Raw genomic sequence first — 18,257 nt, 5'->3', positions numbered from 1 at the left:
TAGAAAAGAATCTTTCTTCCACAGAAAATTCAGAAGCATCAACAGTAGAGAATCTTCTCAAAACATTGTGTAAAACGTCCATTTAAAGACTTATTCTCAATACATTCCCCAACTAAAGATACGCTTTTTTCCCTTTTTTTCTTTTGCTATAAAAAATAATTTTGACATACTCTGCTGATAATAGTTAGTCAACTCAAATATCCTTAAGTTTATTTTTTCAGTTTACAAACACCAATCAGTTGAACCTTGACTTATGATGCTGTGATGCTATCCTTTGAAATACTTATTCCTTGTAAATCTATGGATGTTGCATGACCAATGCATTTAGTTAGATTAGCTCTTTTCAGTCAAGCAGTGACTGCATTTTCTTGGTTCTTCCACTTATTTTGGGGATTGCTACAGAGATGTGGGTGTCACCCGATAGATACCCTTTGTTCACAATGTTGGGGAATGATGCTACAATTAAAAATATTGCTAGTATAATTGTGCAAAACTTGCTGATGAAAAACAAAAATATTTGCTCCTTTGAATATCAGTGAACATTGAGAAATTAGATGAGAAAAAGCCTGATCTTGTCATTAAAATGTCATATGTAATTAGCATACTTTGTTAATTTACATCTTTTTTTCTTCTCTAGTTAGCGTATAATATTAATTATTTACTAGCTTCTTTTGTACCACAAGCAATTACGGATGTTATGTTGACACTTTTCTATGAACATGGAATTTTTAATTTGCATTACTTCAATTTCATGACAATCATTTCTTCCTCGTTTTGCAATAAAATCAAATCTAGCAGAATAAAATTTTAGTTTTAGCTGTATCTGACACTGAAATTTTACCATTATTAACTGTTATTGGTGGGAAACAGAAACATAATATATGACTTAGAATATGTGCACCTATCATTCAAATGTTAACCATAACAAAATGGAACTGATTTTATCTCTAGCATCATGCTAAACTGTTGTCATGTCGACTCTTCTCCAGTTTTGAACTATTGTCAAAAATTAAAATGCTTACAGCTCACACTCTTAATATCCATTTTATGGACAGACTTTACCATAATTAAAATATTTCTGTCTATATTCAAAACAGGACCTAGAAAGGTGTGAGGATCTACAACTGCTGAAAGCTTATCCCAGTTACTTGATTGGGGATAAACGTTATTTCTAGTGTAAAATATTTTGGTACTATAATGTGTCTTTACCAATGACCCAAAAGCAATAGCTTGCTCTGAAGGTGCCATTACAAGTTTCATTAAGTCTGAGACAGATGATTTAGACAAAATTCTTAAAGAATAATTGGCCTTATGTTGAACACAGTTTTATTAATGAAAATCAATTTTTATAAGTACTTGTGGGATCATCTTTGATTCTAGAGTTTTTATGCGAAAACAAGTCTTTTGTTAGGTTTTATTTTCAACAACTGACTTCAGTATTCAATTGAGCAATCTTCAAATGTTGATCTTTTTCTTTGATGATGTCATTGATGACACATAATTCAAAGAATTTTGGTTTCACTCAAGCTTAGTGTCATCCATAAACAGAATTGGGTTAAACTGTATTAACCCTGCCTGTTTCTTAACCATTAGCATGGTTTAAATAGTTATCAGACTCTCTCTTACAATTGGTAACTGTTTATTAGAATTGTAAACCAGTATTGTCAATATATTTATTGTGTTTAGAATAATTATACAAACAATAACTTCAAACCTTCAAACATCTGTTTGAATGAAGAATCTAATATACCAACATCATTTAGACATTTGATATAAAGGAGTATCATGGTATATACAGCTAGACATTTCTTATAAAGAGGTATCTTGGTTTATCAACCTCTGTCGTGCAACACACCAAAAATCTCATCTGAATCCCAACCTTTAAATGTATTTAAATATAATTCTTCAACCTTTAAATATAACATATATCCAAAGATATGGTGATATTGAAAATATATTTCTAAAACAAGGGATGATCTTATCTGTATAAGTGTAGCCAATAATTAAAACCTGCTAATCAATCTTTAGCTCAGATTTGATCCACTTCCCTTTAGAGTCATTCTCAGCAGGTCTTAGCATTTTCACCATTTTATATTTATTTCAATTGTGTTTCTTGGATGCTGTTTTCTTTTATATATCTTCTGACCTTTTTCGATGGGTCAGGGAAGTGTCAGTTTGACCTTCTTGACCTTACTGTCATAATTCATTCTGCTGGCTAAAAATATATAAAACAATGCCAAGAGGTGAGGAATCAAGCTCTGGTTTTCAACTGAGACACACCAACAGACGGCCCTGGTTTCTTTAACACTAGGCTTAAATCTACCTCCAGCACCATCACCATCACCACTTCAACATGGCAGCAGATGAAACAAAAGGTGAAAGTCACCACTATTACTGACTAGCAAGTCTATCTTTCACAACACAATGCAACTATAACCAATGTGAATTATTCTCACACACACACACATACATACACATGCACTGCCCAGCACATTAAAGCATGAATCGATAGAAATTCAGAAGGTAAAGAAAAATCAATATCGCAACATTTGTAAATAAATGTTTTCCTGTGACAACATCCACATGTCTACAATTTGTTTACATTCTTTACCAAACCTTTGCATTTGGTGACAGGAAACAGTTAAACAACGGTCATCCTAATGTTACCACCAATGCACAGTGCAAGACAAAGTGTCTTCGTAAATGTGTAAACTTACCCAGGTGTTATCTTACTGGAATACCTCCAAAACTCTCTTCTATGAAGCTGAGTACTGATATTATACCAATTTACTGATTTTCTCATGGGGGAAGACACTGTTCTTGAATTCTGTATCTAAAATATTTGCTGTGATATCTATGGCAACAATTTATTGAAGTAAATGAAGGTAGGGCAGCGAGCTGGTAGAAACGTTAGCATTTCGGGCGAAGTGCTTAGCGGTATTTCATCTGCCGTTATGTTCTGAGTTCAAATTCCGCCGAGGTCGACTTTGCCTTTCATCCTTTCGGAATCGATAAATAAAGTACCAGTTATGCACTGGGGTCGATGTAATCGACTTAATCCCTTTGTCTGTCCTTGTTTTCCCCCTCTGTGTTTAGCCCCTTGTGGGCAATAAAGAAATATATATATTGAAGTAAATGAAGGTCCTCTGGTTATAGCATACAGGCAGACTGCTTTCCGAGACCCCAGCTCACTGAAATGTGGATGTGCTCCAAATCAGTCACATGATCTAGTCTCCCCAACTTAGAATTGAACAGGTCTTATGCAACAAATGTAACCTCAAGAGAAAAAGAAAATGTAAATAAACCAGTGGAAGGAAATGGGAAACCGCTGCAGTAATTTCCCAAGAAAAATCTTGAATCTTCAGGTTGTGGTGTGGTGGTCCATGATTAATTACAAATGTAGGTGTGACATGCAAAGTAAGGAAATTAGTCTATAAACTGTACTAAGTTATGCGGGAACTTCATCATCATCATCACCACCATCATTATTATTATGGCTAACTGACAGAATTGTTAATATTTTTTTTTTTTTTTTTTTGTACTTGTTTCAGTCATTTGACTGCGGCCATGCTGGAGCACCGCCTTTAGAGTGGTGAAAGGGTACAGCAGGGATCACCACCTCCTGCCGGAGCCGCGTGGAGCTTTTAGGTGTTTTCGCTCAATAAACACACACAACGCCCGGTCTGGGAATCGAAACCGCGATCCTCCGACCGCAAGTCCGCTGCCCTAACCACTAGGCCATTGCGCCTCCACATGTCAGACAAACTGCTTCACCTGTCTTTATATTTTGAGTTCAAATTCCACTTGGGTTGACTTTGTCTTTCATCCTTTTAGGGTCGATAAATTAAGTACCAGTGAAACACTGGGGTTGATGTAACTGACTAGTCCCTTCCCCCAAAATTTTAGGTCTTGTGCCTATAGCAGAAAGCATTATTATTATTATTATTGGGAGAGCAGTGCATGCCATCAAAGTGACACTAAGGTAAGACATACGAAGCTCAGTATACCCATCATGACCACCCATCTGATAAGGGTACACAAGGCACATGGATCACAACCATATGTGTGCGACATAGTGATCACATATCAAGATAAACTGCACATGACCTTGCAGGTGGGGTCCAGTTAGAATTTTCTTCAGGTCAAGTAGCCCAACAAAAGGTCCCTGAATAAGGGTTGTTTAAGGATGTTGAACAAAAAGCCATGTTTCCAAAGGTGAATTATCCAAATCCCAAAGAATTCCTCTCAACATATAGCTACGATGCTCCCCCACTACTTCTGCTCATGATCAGAGGACATGTTCAACTGGTTACAGTCAAGGAACTGACAAGCAAATCTGTGGTATTGAGCAAAATATTTGCTGTAGCCCATCTTTTATACCAAGACAATACAATGTATATGATAATACTTCCTATCAGCTGAGATCGGAAACCATGAGAATCACTGCCTGGTACTGCATCAGAGCATCATCATCATCCTCATATAATAATAATAATAATAATAGTAATAATAATAATAATAATAATAATAGTAATAATAATAATAATAATAATAATAGTAATAATAATAATAATAATAAAAAGCACTCAGTCTGCTGTATAAGGTAGCTAGTATTAGGAAGGGCATTCAGCTGCAAAAATCTTGCCAAAACTGACAGTGAAGCCTGGTGTAGTCCTGTGTCTAGCCAGCTCTGGTCAAACCATCCAACCCACTCCAGCATTTTGATAGACAGTTTTGGTGAGATGTTACATGCTATTTCTCAAGTCTTCAATAGTTATGGCATCAATAGTTTTGAGAAAAATAATGAGACATCTCAGAAACTGTCCTAAAATGATTAAAATTAAACATCAAAATTAGAAATAATCAAAAAGATTTATTAAATATTGACAACTTGGTGATTTACTTAATTGGTAAAAATTACACTTAATTAAATTTTTTTTTTTAATTTTAAAAATTGTTAGAAACTTCACTAATTAGTTATGAGTCTTACCTTGCTGTGGTTAATGAGTTGTGAATTTACAAGTTTAGACAAAAGAGTCTCTAATTCACCACACTTTAGGAAAACAAAAGAAAAAACTTTGAAATGTTTACTATTTCCATATTTAGTATAAATAAAAGAATTATATAGTAATACATTCCATAAATCTATGAATATCTTATCTCTATTTGCATGAAGAATGGATGTCTGTTATTTGTTTTTCATTTCAAATATTAAAGACACAGCTGCTATTTTTTAACAGAGAAATAAATAGACTTAAGTAAAATATGTGGTTGTCAAAAATATTACATTACAGAATTATAGTTTACCATAATGGATCTGTGAGTTAATGTTACTTTCTAAAACACCTTTTTGTGTTTACGTAAGTGTTTCTATTTTGAATGACATTAATAATTTACTACTTAATATTTCTATTTTCACATTTAATTTACATCTTTCAAAATAAACTTACGAGATGGAAGCAGGAGATAATTGGTTGATCATTGACATCTACCTATTATGCAACTGTAGAAACATTGAAATTATTTTTTTAAAAAACTATGCAAAGAATTATTATTATTATTATTATATTATTATTATTATTATTATTATTATTATTATTATTATTATTATTATTATTCAGGTAGTGAGCTTGCAGAATCGTTAGCACACCAGGTGAAATGCTTAGCAATATTTCATCTGCCACTACATTTTGAGTTCAAATTCCACTGAGGTCCACTTTGCCATTCATCCTTTTGGGGTCAATAAATTAAGTACCAGTGAAACACTGGGGACAATGTAATCAACTTAATCCCTCCCACAAAATGGCTGCCCTTGAGGTAAAATTTGAGACCATCATCATCATCATCATCATCATCATCAAGGCAGCAAGCTGGCAGATTTGTTAGCATGCTGGGCAAAATGCTTCATGGCATTTTATCCATCCTTACGTTCTGAGTTCAAATCCAGTCGAGGTTGACTTTGTCTTTCATCCTTTTGGGGTCGATGAACTAAATACCAGTGAAATACTGGGGTTGATGTAATCGACTAGTCCGCTTCCACAAAATTTCAGATTGTTATTATTAAGGTAGAAAACTGGCAGAATCATTAGCACACCAGGTGAAATGCTTGTTGGCATTTCGTCTGTCTTTGTTCAGTATTTTGAGAGAGAAGTTAGGCATAAGAGGAATTGGTTGCTGTGTGCAAGAGAGAAGACTGTACTGGTTTGGTCAGGTAATACAGATGGATGCCGACAGTGCCATAACGAAGTGCCAATCTCTCAAAGTAGATGGAACATGTGGAAGTGAAAGACTCAGGAAGACATGGGATGAAATACTGAAGAACAACCTCAGGATACTGAACCTTTCAGGCGAGATGATAAAGGACTAAGATGTCTGGCACCTTGCTGTACTCAAGAAGGCCAGTACTCTGCAGCAGAAGCATTAAGACTGGTCCCTCTGGTGGAGAAAAATACTCATGGCAGTGTCACATAAAATTGCCCATGCAGTGCTGCATAAAAGCATTCATGCTGTGCCATGTAAAAGCACGCATGAGGTGCCCTTGAAAGCACCCAGCACACTCTAAAAACAATGCCAAATCAGACAAGTCTTGTTCAGCCCCCGCAGCTCTGGTCAAACCCAACCCATGCCAGCATGGACAATGGACATTAAATGATGATGATACTGATGATGATGCATGTATTGTATGTAAGGATGGGCTTCTGTACAATTTCTGTCTTCCAAATGTCATTCACAAATTATTGATTTACCTGAAACTTGTAAAAGGTGTTATACAGTGGAGACTGAAACTGGACCCTTTTGTATTTGTGAAGCATGCCTGTCAACCACATGACCAAGCTTGTTCCCTATTTTATTTATCAATCTCATAATTGTTCCTCGATTTTTCTCTCAGACTGTGACATTTCATGTCTTTGGCAGTGATAACACCCAATCCAAACTCAGGTGGTTTCTTTCTATAAACAATTATGGATTTATAAAATATTTATTTACCTTGATAATCTGACTGAGTTTCTTATCTTTAATGCTCATTAACTTATTATTTTGTCTCTAATTACCAACTTTTGGGTAATTAATGATAGTAACAAATAGAGGGAAGATATCATGTAATTTCACATGTTAGATGCTATAATGTTCAAAGTTTATCTCAGTTACAGACTTAATGATATCAAAGGGGATTTCATACACAATTTAGAAATATATTTACTATTTCTGGGTAGTATTTTCGAGAACTTTTGTTTTATTATTACATGAAGGAGGAGAAGGAGGTAGAGGGGGGGGGTCATTAGAAGGACTTCTCAGACTGAAAGCTACTGAAACAGTTTGTATTTAAAATGGATGTTTGCAGATAAATTACAGTAGGAAAGTTGCAGAAGGTTTCAGAACAAGTCAAAGGAGATAATGGGGGAGGTGTTCAGTGCAAGAACTGTGAAGAGAAATTATTTGAGGTAGGAAGAAAGAGAGGCAGTAGCAACTTCACCAGAGACTGTTCCTAAATGTGGAACATTAAGTTTGGTTCTCAAGCAAGAACTAACAAGGAAACCAAAACTTTTCTTTGCATTTGTCCAAGTTTACATGCAGTCAAATGTCACACATTCAATTTCTGTGCTTTGATGACGATTTTAATTCAAATATTTCTAAAGATCATCCAAAATGGTTTGTTTTCCAGAACCAAATTTATCAGAGCAATCAAAACCACCATTTGAAAAATTCTTGAAACCACAGTCTGTATTTACAAGTATTCATCAATCAGGCTATACTCCACAAATGTCTTTCATTGCTTCTGTAGCGGTACCATCCTTTCAGATTTTATACAGTAAGCAATGATAAACAAACATAAAGGCTTTTAAAGCTTTTATCTTTCAAACAGATTAAACTTTACTGTACACCATAGATGACATACTAAAATATAAGCAGATAAACAAAATCTAGGCATATCTTTCTACCATTTAAGAATCATCATACTTATATTTATAACAGTGAATACATTAATACTTACTGGACACTCCAATATATATAAATGTGTGTGTGTGTGTGTGTGTGTGTGCGTGCATGCGTATATGATTTTTGTATGTGCTGCACAATCCTTGGTGTGAAATAGCATATTGAAACAAATGTATATTGGGAGGGTCGTTTTTTTTTTCCAATAAGAAACACAAAAACTGGTTCTGCTTCACTTCTTTATTATCATCATTATCATAACTATTATTATTATTATTATTATTATTATTATTATTAGTATTATTATCTTTAAGAGCTAAAGCTGTGAGAATATATTAAAAAGAGATCTAATACAGAACAATGCCAAGATTAGTTTGCTTCTATTTGATTTGATTAGGGCCGATGTGATTGATGCCAGAGCCACCTGACTGGCTCCCGTGCCAGTGGCACATAAAAGGCACCATTCGAATGTGGCTGATGCCAGTACCCCAACTGGCTCCTGTGCTGATGATGCATAAAAAGTACCCACTACACTCTCGGAGTGGTTGGCATTAGGAAGGGCATCCAGCTGTAGAAACATTGCCAGATCAGATTGGAGCCTGGTGCAGCTGCTGGCTCTCCAGTCAAACCATCCAACCCATGCCAGCATGGAAAACAGACGTTAAATGATTATTACTATTACTATTATTATTATTATTATTATTATTAAACTTATCAACAAAGTGAGATAAAAAAACATATATTATGCATCTTTATTTATATACATTCATCTGTGTGTGTGTGTTCGTATCTGTAAATAAATGTAAACAATCAATGCAAAGTTGCAGTAAAGATTAAAGATAATGTACAATAACGTAATGATAGAATAATCCCAAAGACAACAACCAGAATGTGTAATAAAGTGCTTGATGTTGTTGGTGTATCTGGTTATTGTATACTTTAATAATATATGTGCAATCTAAACAGCTGTCAATTCACAGCTGGGCAGTCGCACTTTTGCTGCATTCAGTTTAAAAATATTATCTTGGCACCAAAGATTTTTTATTGAAAATCAGATCTACTTTAACTGATTCTCTATCATGTTTGCATGAAGTGGTCTGCTTTTGAGAAGGAGAAATGAAATTCTAAACAGACATTGGAAACCATTCAGGTGCTTACTCAAAGAAACACCCACACTTTACAAATAAAAAGGAAACAAATTGCTAAAATGAATGTTAGAGAATTTTACTAACGAGATCCTTATCAATGAGAAATTAGTTGATTCTTCATAATTTGGAACATGGCGATATTTATGTTTTATTGTTAGGGTTTTGTTTAGGTGATCTGCATTTAGATATATAAATCCCCACAAGAGTATATTTTTGGCAAAACGAGCAATTTGTTCTCACCAATCTATTCTCATTTGTGTTAAGTCAAATCTGAATAAAAATAAAAAGTAAATGAAGTCACAAAGTTTAATTTACAATGAAATATTAGACTTAGTAAAAATATTAGCAGGATTTTCTGAAGTGATCTGTTTATCATAAGGAACCTTTAGCATACAGTGTAAAAATTGCAAATAAATCCAAAATGAAAATCGTTTTTCTTCATACAAAGCAGTAAATTAAAAACCAAATCAAATAGCAACAAACTAATCTTGGCATTGTTCTGTATTAGATCTCTTTTTAATATATTCTCACAGCTCCAACTCTTCTTTTGCTGTATCCAATCAGCAACAATTCTTCACGTGAGTTCAGTTCAGATTATGGTAATTATAACTTCCCACGTGTAACGTACACAATCAACAGTGTTTTTTGGCAATATGTTTGCAAATAATGAGCGTTATTGTTTTCACCCAAGTATTCTTGGTGTTGTGAAAAGTATTGATTTAGTAGTCAGGATGGTGTTTAGCAATGATATTCATATTTCAATCAGTGATAGAATTCCAAACTATCTTGGGTCAAATAAACATTTCCTCTTCATTTCAAATACTTTTTCTGTTATCAATATATTTATTATAACATCATATTTTACCTATCTCTTTCTTATCTCCCTATCTACATGAAATTTGTTTACAAATAAATTACAACCATGATGACGATGATGAGGAGAAGTAGGAAGAGGAAGTTTGAATTAAAATTACATAACCTACTCTAGAACATATAAATTAATTATTACAACATGACAAACTATTTCCAATCTACTCCAACCATATTGGTTTAAGAATGTCTCTAAAGGAGACAAGATTCTGACAAGCAAAGGTTCCCAAGCTGTCCCTCATTCTGCTTCAATTCATGCTGCTTCTCTTACTAGACTATTTATAACCAGAATAAATTGCTGAATTAGTGTATTAGTACTGTTATGTAACTTATCATCATAGAGCTTAGGAATTAATTCCATATAAGGGAACAGTTGTAGCTTTCCTCTAAGGTAATTTGAGGTTGTAACTCTGAGAGAGAACATTGGTTAATTCCTGTATTCATTGATGCATTAAATAATGTTCCTGTAACATTATAACAGTAGCCATTACCTGTCAGTTCACTGAGGTCATTGAAGGAACTTGTGTGGTCTTTGTGATCTATAATCTACACAAAATGAATTAAGTGGCATTTTTATAATTTAGGACTAAAGTGAGAATTCATGATTCAAATACATATTGATTTCAGTAGAAATGTTATGGGGGAGGGGAGTGATTCCCAGTAAAGAAAATGGAAAGAATTAAAATAAATTTGAAGCAAAACTGGTGTAGATTTAGCTTTTAGATATTTCTCAAATCTCTCTCAATATAAAGCTGAAGTTGTCTGTGTGCGGCAGGTTTGGTAGCCTTCAACTAACACTATCTCCTCCGAGACCCTGTGGCACAAGTTGACCAAAATTGAAAGTATGATAAAGAAGGCTTGCTCTTCCTTCCATAGAAGAAAAAATTCAAATCGGACCGTGTTAACACCAAAAATTATTTACATCAAAAAGGTGTTTTTTTTTCTATGAAAATCCCTAGTTTTTACGATTTCTTTACTGCTGTGTCGCCATTTTCAGTGTATTTCAACTAGAAAAATGTTCACTTAAAGAAAATAGCAAGCTACATAATACAAAAGTTTTACTTTTCAAAAATTCCAATTCTAAAGGGTCGAAACAAATCCGAGCAACGCCGGGCAATACTGCTAGTAAATGATATTCTTACATGATCATTATCATAACCCATCTTTTCCATTCACATTATCATCAGGGTTATGTACTATTTTGTGCCAGCACCAAACAGATACAGCTGTTTCATTATATTTCTTAATACTATTGTCTATTAATGTCTAAAGATGGTTTGTCATTTCCTTCTCTACATCATTATTTAAAACAGGGAATTTTCCTTTGGAGGTTGCTAGTTTGAGCTGCCTAAGTGGCCCTGAAGAACTGTCTCACCACTAAATAGCAGGGCTTAGAGATACTTTGCTGACTTGATGCTATTAGACTGTTATATTGCACAGAATTCCATGGCTGTAGATGTCATCACAGTGCATCCCTTCCATTTGCCACCCTAGAACCCCACAATAAACACATATTGCCTACAGCAGACCTAAAAGTGCTGCCCAGGGTGGACTGCTCCTACTGCCCCCCACGAGCTATACTAGTGTGTGTGATCCCAAGAATTCCCAATAATCTAAATACAATGTAATATGTATAATGACAAGACAGATTGAAACCAAAGTAATTTTCTGTGAATAATCACAAAACCTAGATTTATTGACTATTTCCATCAGTAAAGGTTATTATTATTCTACCAAGAATGGCTTTGCATTTCATCTTCTTTTAGCTTATAAAATATGTACCAGTTGAAAATTGGGATCATTGTAACTGACCGAATCAATTTCCACAAATTTGCTGGCTTTATGCCAAAATTTGGAATCATTATTATGACTTGTTTTTATCTCTTGGTCTCATGTGCTAGACCAGTTCATTCTATTGGATAGCAAGTCGCTACCCTTGACCTTAAGTATCCAGCATCTTTATTAAAGATTCTTGCTGGCCCTAATAAATTTTATTATGTTTACAAAGGCAACAAGCTGGCAGAAAATTTTGCATGCCAGACGAGATGCTTAGCAGTATTTCATCTGTCTTTATGTTCTGAGTTCAAATTCTGCTGAGGTCGACTTTGCCTTTCATTCTTTTAGGGTCGATAAATTAAGTACCAGTTGTGTACTGGGGACAATCTAATCGACTGCCCCACCTTCCCAGATTTCAAGCCTTGTGCTTAGAATAGAAAAGAACTGTGAGCACACTGAGTATGAAGTTTGTCTTCATGTTCTAATTTCAAATTCTGCCATGGTCCACTTTGTCTCTTAGCCTTTCAGGGTCAATAAGATAAGTCTGAGTTGAGCAACGGGGTGAATGTAATTGACTTAACCCCTCCCCCAAAATTGCTGGCCTTGTACTAAAATTCGTAACCATTGTTATTGTGTTTACATTGTTGTTGCTATTTTGTTTTATACAAGCTTTTCGAAGACCTCAAGTAGCAGGAAATCATATCTGAGTAGCAACGACATATTTCAGGGAAAGGAGACCAAATAAGGAAAACTAAATTTGCATTAAAAGTTTGTTGCAATATTCGCAATTTAAAAAAAAAATAATTAAAATCAAATAATTTCCGGTTGACAGTGTTTTCAACTATCAAGGTGGTGAGCTAACAGACTCATTAGCATGTTGGACAAACTAAGAGATATATGAAAATCAAAGAGATGGAAATTGTAATGAAAGTACAGAAATGTATAAACAAAAATAAAGGCACCCATTGACCACCTGAGGATGTTAAAGTAGGGGTCACATTTTATTTTTTAGCTCTAATTAAAATTACTTAGTTTCTACTAAAAGTTTATAATTTATCTTCTGAATAAGAGCATTTTTTATTATTATCCATTTAACTTTTTATTTCCTTCCTCTGCTTCTATAAAAAGAAAAGAATTTCATGTTTCATTTCTAAATATCTTTCAATAAACAGAATTTTTTCCCTTCTCATAGAGAAATCTCAAAACGTCTGATGTCTGTTTTAGTGGGTTTTTTTTTTCTTTTCTGTACAAAAAGTTTTAGATAATTTTGTTATCATACATTTACCATTTACAGAATTCCTAATGTAAATGTTGTCATCATCTTATTGCTAATACTAAGGTTTGTGAGCTGACAAAAATTTTTTTTTATTCCAAACTTGTTGGAACTACTAGATACAGTATCATATCATTTGCCTCTTAGATGATTCAAGCGTTTTTGTTCAAAAACAAAGATTCATTCAAAATTCTGTTCTTCATTTCTTTCCTCCTATTTCGTTTTTGCTAACAAATTTCAAATTTATATTCTCTATCCGTTTTAGTACTCGTATTAGAATTTCCGTGTGAGTTTTTTCTTGTAGTTTTTAATATTCATTATTACTCTCCTTTCTTTTGTTGTCCCTTACAATTTTTCGTTTTCTACTTTTATCCATTCTCCTAGGAGTTTTATTCAGCCAAACCAATAAATTTATATTAAACTGATGTATATCTACATTGTTTTATCATCTTCTCCCCTCTCTTGATCTATGCCTCAACTATTTTAAATACACTAACATCTTCAGACAGCACATCTAAAAACAATATTATTTACAAAATTTAATAAAAAAATAAAGTTCAGTAAACTTTACTAAAAACATTTGATTAATCCTTTTTCTATTTCCAGTGTAAGTATTACAGTTTTTTAGTAAACAGCATTTAATTTTGGTTTTATAAACTAAATTTTATAGCTGCATTTTATTCTAAATTATTTATGAGCAGTAGGCAGAGGACAAAGTATCTTTTCTATAAACATGCATATATAAATACATACATGCTGACATATATATACACATACACACACACACACACATGTGCACATACATGATTGCAGTATGTATCCTTTCAAAATTGCAAGTTTCATACCAAACACACACACAACACAGCAATAATCAACTAGTTGAATGTGTAAATATACATATACGTTTTAATCTGTTATCTCCACTCTGAAAGCTTAACACACATACACACACACACACATCTCTCACAGAAGGCATTTCACAAACATAATGAACAAACATTAGGTTCCTCATTAGTTATGCCAATTCCAATAACCACGACACAGTTTAACTTTCATTAAATATAAGAAGAAATGGAAAAATAAAGAACTTCAAATGTTCACTTTTAGTCAAATAATGGAAGCCTTTTGGTTTCTACAAATTTGATCCTGAAGCCAAACAGTGGAGAAGTTGTTAGGACTTTTGGCTCATAAACCATGAATTTATTTATTGTTAAAATAACGTGTAAATGAATTTCTGCTTGACAATTAGTGTACACCTGAGTTTTACACAGGATTAAATAAAACATACTCTGATATCTTCCATACCTGAATATTGTCATAAAAATTGTCCTTTCTCTTACACAAGTCTTCATACAGATTAAATTCCATTTCTATCCTCAAAACCATTTTTATCCTCTCATTACTTCTAATCTTTAAACAAAAGTGATTTCCTTCCTCTCTCCTCTATTCCATGCTATAAAGTTTCACTATGCTAATGCCAGTTCACATTTTTCTTGTTGTTCCATAAACAATAATTTTAGCCTTTTTCATGCTGCCCCAAAAGTGCAGAGATTCAGTAAATTCTGCCAGAGGAAATTTCTTGGAGACTTATTGCAATACCAAATTCCTCACTGATTCCACTGACCCAGTTCTTTTAGGAACTTAATGCATCATTCCGACATCTGCTACAAACCATTCCTCCACAGCTAATTGCATGTAATATACACAAAAACAACCCTCTTCAAAAATTTGCTGTTTTACTAGCTTCACTCCCTCGATTGTGGTCAGTCTGGAGCACCACCTTCAAAGATTTAGTCAATCATACTGGTCTCAGTATTTATTTTATCAATCTCTATTTGTCAAACCTCTAACTTACAGCATAAAAACAGGCAACAGCACATGGAAACACACACACACAAGGCGTTCATTGATTCAAGACTTGTAGTAAGACGTATACAAGATGTCAGGCAGTATGGCTGAATTTAAAACTGCGTGGTACCAAAGCAAAATTATTACTGATATATCCATAAGAAAAAGTGAGTGTTGCTGGTCATGTGATATAGTTTAAACCCTAGATGACTTCAACAGGTGTTCATTCATCCAATAAACATGTGTGTGAGAGAGAGAGAGAGAAGCAGATAAATATGTTGTAAAAACTGTTTGGGTTTTGCTTTCTACATGTACTCTGAGTCCAACCACATGAAACTCAGACTATAACAAGAGTTTTTCTCACAGCTCTTCTTTGGATATACAGGAATAAGTGGATTACTTGTTTCAATAATTGGACTGCAGCCATGCTGGGGCACTGCATTCAAAGTTTTTTGGTCAAATAAATCGACCCTAGTACTTGTTTATTTTTCTAAAGCCAGATAGTTATTCTATCCATCTCTTTTATCAAACTGCTAAGTTATAGAGATGTAAAACACACCAATGCCAGTTGTCAATTAGTGGTAGGGGACACACAAACGCACACAAATATATATATGCATATATATATATATATATATATATATATATATATATATATGTATAGTACAAAGTAAGATAGGGGTTATGAGGGTAACCCACTATGGGATATCAGTTATCCTATATACTACTGATTAAGCACCCAAAAGGCAAATACATAAATGCTTATAATTGCAATGCAATTAATTCATTTATTGTTTCGGATGGGCGAAGGTAAAATATTTTACCGTAAATTCATAATACAAATAAGAAAATGCAGGAACAAATTCATTTCAATCATCAACTTACAGATATTACCATTTCATATATATATAATCAATGCCAGTACTGCCTGATTGGCCCTTGTTCCAGTGGCACGTAAAAAGCACTCACAACACTCTCAGTAGGGTTGGTGTTAGGAAGGGCATCCAGCAGTAGAATCCTTGCCAGATCAGATTAAAGCCTGGTACAGCCTTCTGGCTTGGCAGACCTCAGTCAAACCGCCCAACCCATGACAGCTTGGAAAGTGGATGTTAAACGATGATATATATATATATATATATATATATATATATATATATATATATATATATATATATATATATACACACAATAGGCTTCTTTCAGTTTTCATCTGTCAAATCCCCACCTAAGGCTTCAGACATCCTGAGGCTATAGCAAAAAACACTTGCCTAAGGTACCATGCAGCAGGACTGAACCCAGAGCCATATGGTTGGGAAGCAAAGATAGTTACTTACCACACAGTCATACCTGTGGCTACACACCCACCCACACATATAAACAACATTAGTTGCTGATTTCTTTGTAATAATGTATAATAATCAAGGTGTGCATAAGCTTCTTGGCATATACGTAAGCTTTTCTGTAGTTATGTATCCATATGTACACTTGACACACGCCCACACATGCAGATATGGAATAGGTTTTGTAATACAAAGCTGAACGTTGTTAAGTTGTATCAAAATAACAATGACAGTAGTGTTACAGTCTCTGTCCATGCTTTTAAGAAGAATCATATCCTTCATTATAATCCTCCCAGTTTAAGTGACATGACACTTTCGATTAAACAAAACGTTTTCATTAAAGTCACTCAACCAAATGACCTTCATGTGAAAATGATAGAATCCTCGTTGTCAAAGAATTATTAGGAAGGCTACACTGGAAATATCCATCGGGACATGCAAACATCTCATCAATTTTACTTGATGTTGGCAATCCACAATGAAGCATTCCATGCTTTTGCATAATGTTGATCGAAAACACAACATAATTGGAAAAGCAAATGAATTTATTGAAGCTAAACCCTACAATCCTATTTATCATCGGCAGCGCCGTGCAGATGCATGATATAACAAGACAATACTGTAATAAATCCCGCTTTATAGCTTTGTTCTAACAAGATGTTTACTGTGTTGTGAAGTGAATTTAAAAACTAAACAATTTAGCTAAACCTCGAAATATATTAAAACAAATCAATAACAAATTTTAAATTAAACTATAGATATAAACATTATTATTATTATACTTCTCATGTCAGCAGTGAAGAATAATTTCCTATTCTTACTAAGTTTAATGAATAACAAAAGCCTACTATGAGAATAATATGATGAAGAATATGGCAGCTTGGAATATTTGTGTAGTTCCCAGTGATTCTTCAAGTATAAACACAAATTTGTATTACAGGATTACAACAGGTTAAAACCGAAAGAATCTCTAAGTACTATCTCTACATGCTAGAAATAAAAGTCAAACCTCACACAAATAACTTCTAACTGTTTAAAAAATAGGACACTGGATAATATAGTTTTAGCTTTGTTATGTCAAAATGATTTATGTGGCAGTCAAAGCTGGAATGTCTTTGATTGCAGATCAGGACTGACCTTAGATAAATGCCTAACAACAATAACACCATGCCCTAACACCAAATCAGATATGATTTCTAGAATTCTTCCAACTTTAACAATTTCTATTATTACCAAAATCAGTATTCTGATATGGTTAATTGTGTGTTGTATATTGAGCAGAAAAAACATCAAACTAGAAAGAAAAGTCTTGTAGATGCTGTCTATAATGAAGGAAAAGGGGTAAAAAAATCTGCCAGAAATGTTTACCAAAAGGGTCAAAACAAAACAAAATAATCATTATTGGTGCTTACATGAGATTCATTTTCTGAAATATTTTTCTTTTGAGATTTTTTTCTTAATACAAAATGTTTGCCTTCTCCCATATTTTGGATATTATTTATTCTGTAGAATGCAAAGTTCCTAACGGACCACATTTGGTTTTCTGATCATAGTTCTAAATTACCATATTCTTTCTACTCATTCCTCTCCATTGTTCCATTCTCTATTCCACCCATTACTATACATGTCATCACTAGCTCCACATTTTCACTTGTCACTTTTTCTCCATTTACTCGAATGACCAATTGTATAAGATTGACATGTAACTAGCTTAATATTCACGGAATATTCCTCATTCTTACTTTGGCAGAGCCATTGTTAACAACATATCATTTTCATGCATATTACCAACATTTCGTTTGTGCTAAGGCTTTCTAATCTGTATACATTTCAAAACGGTGAAACACAAATTAACTTTCCATTTTCTTCTCTTTTCTTTGCCTTTATATTTCTAGTGTTACAAAAGCAAAAAAATAATGTTTGCTTATTTTGTATTCATGGTTTGCCAAATTCTAAACAGATTCTCTGCAAAATGTATACTATCTCTTATTACTATTATCCCAAGGTGACTATTATTTCTTAAAGAACTACAGCATAATATAAGCCCTGAAAATGTTTGTACATGTG

At 33.7% G+C, this 18,257-nt stretch overlaps 1 protein-coding gene across 13 annotated transcripts in view; it reads left to right on the top strand.

The window, feature by feature from the left end:
• LOC115220760 (thrombospondin type-1 domain-containing protein 7A) overlaps positions 1 to 18,257 on the top strand; it is a 1,292,425-nt gene that overhangs the window by 937,133 nt on the left and 337,035 nt on the right. The window lies entirely within an intron of this gene.

The sequence above is a fragment of the Octopus sinensis genome, linkage group LG17 (assembly GCF_006345805.1).
Source record: "Octopus sinensis linkage group LG17, ASM634580v1, whole genome shotgun sequence".
Classification (NCBI taxonomy): domain Eukaryota; kingdom Metazoa; phylum Mollusca; class Cephalopoda; order Octopoda; family Octopodidae; genus Octopus; species Octopus sinensis.
This window is presented reverse-complemented; position numbering and strand designations above follow the sequence as displayed.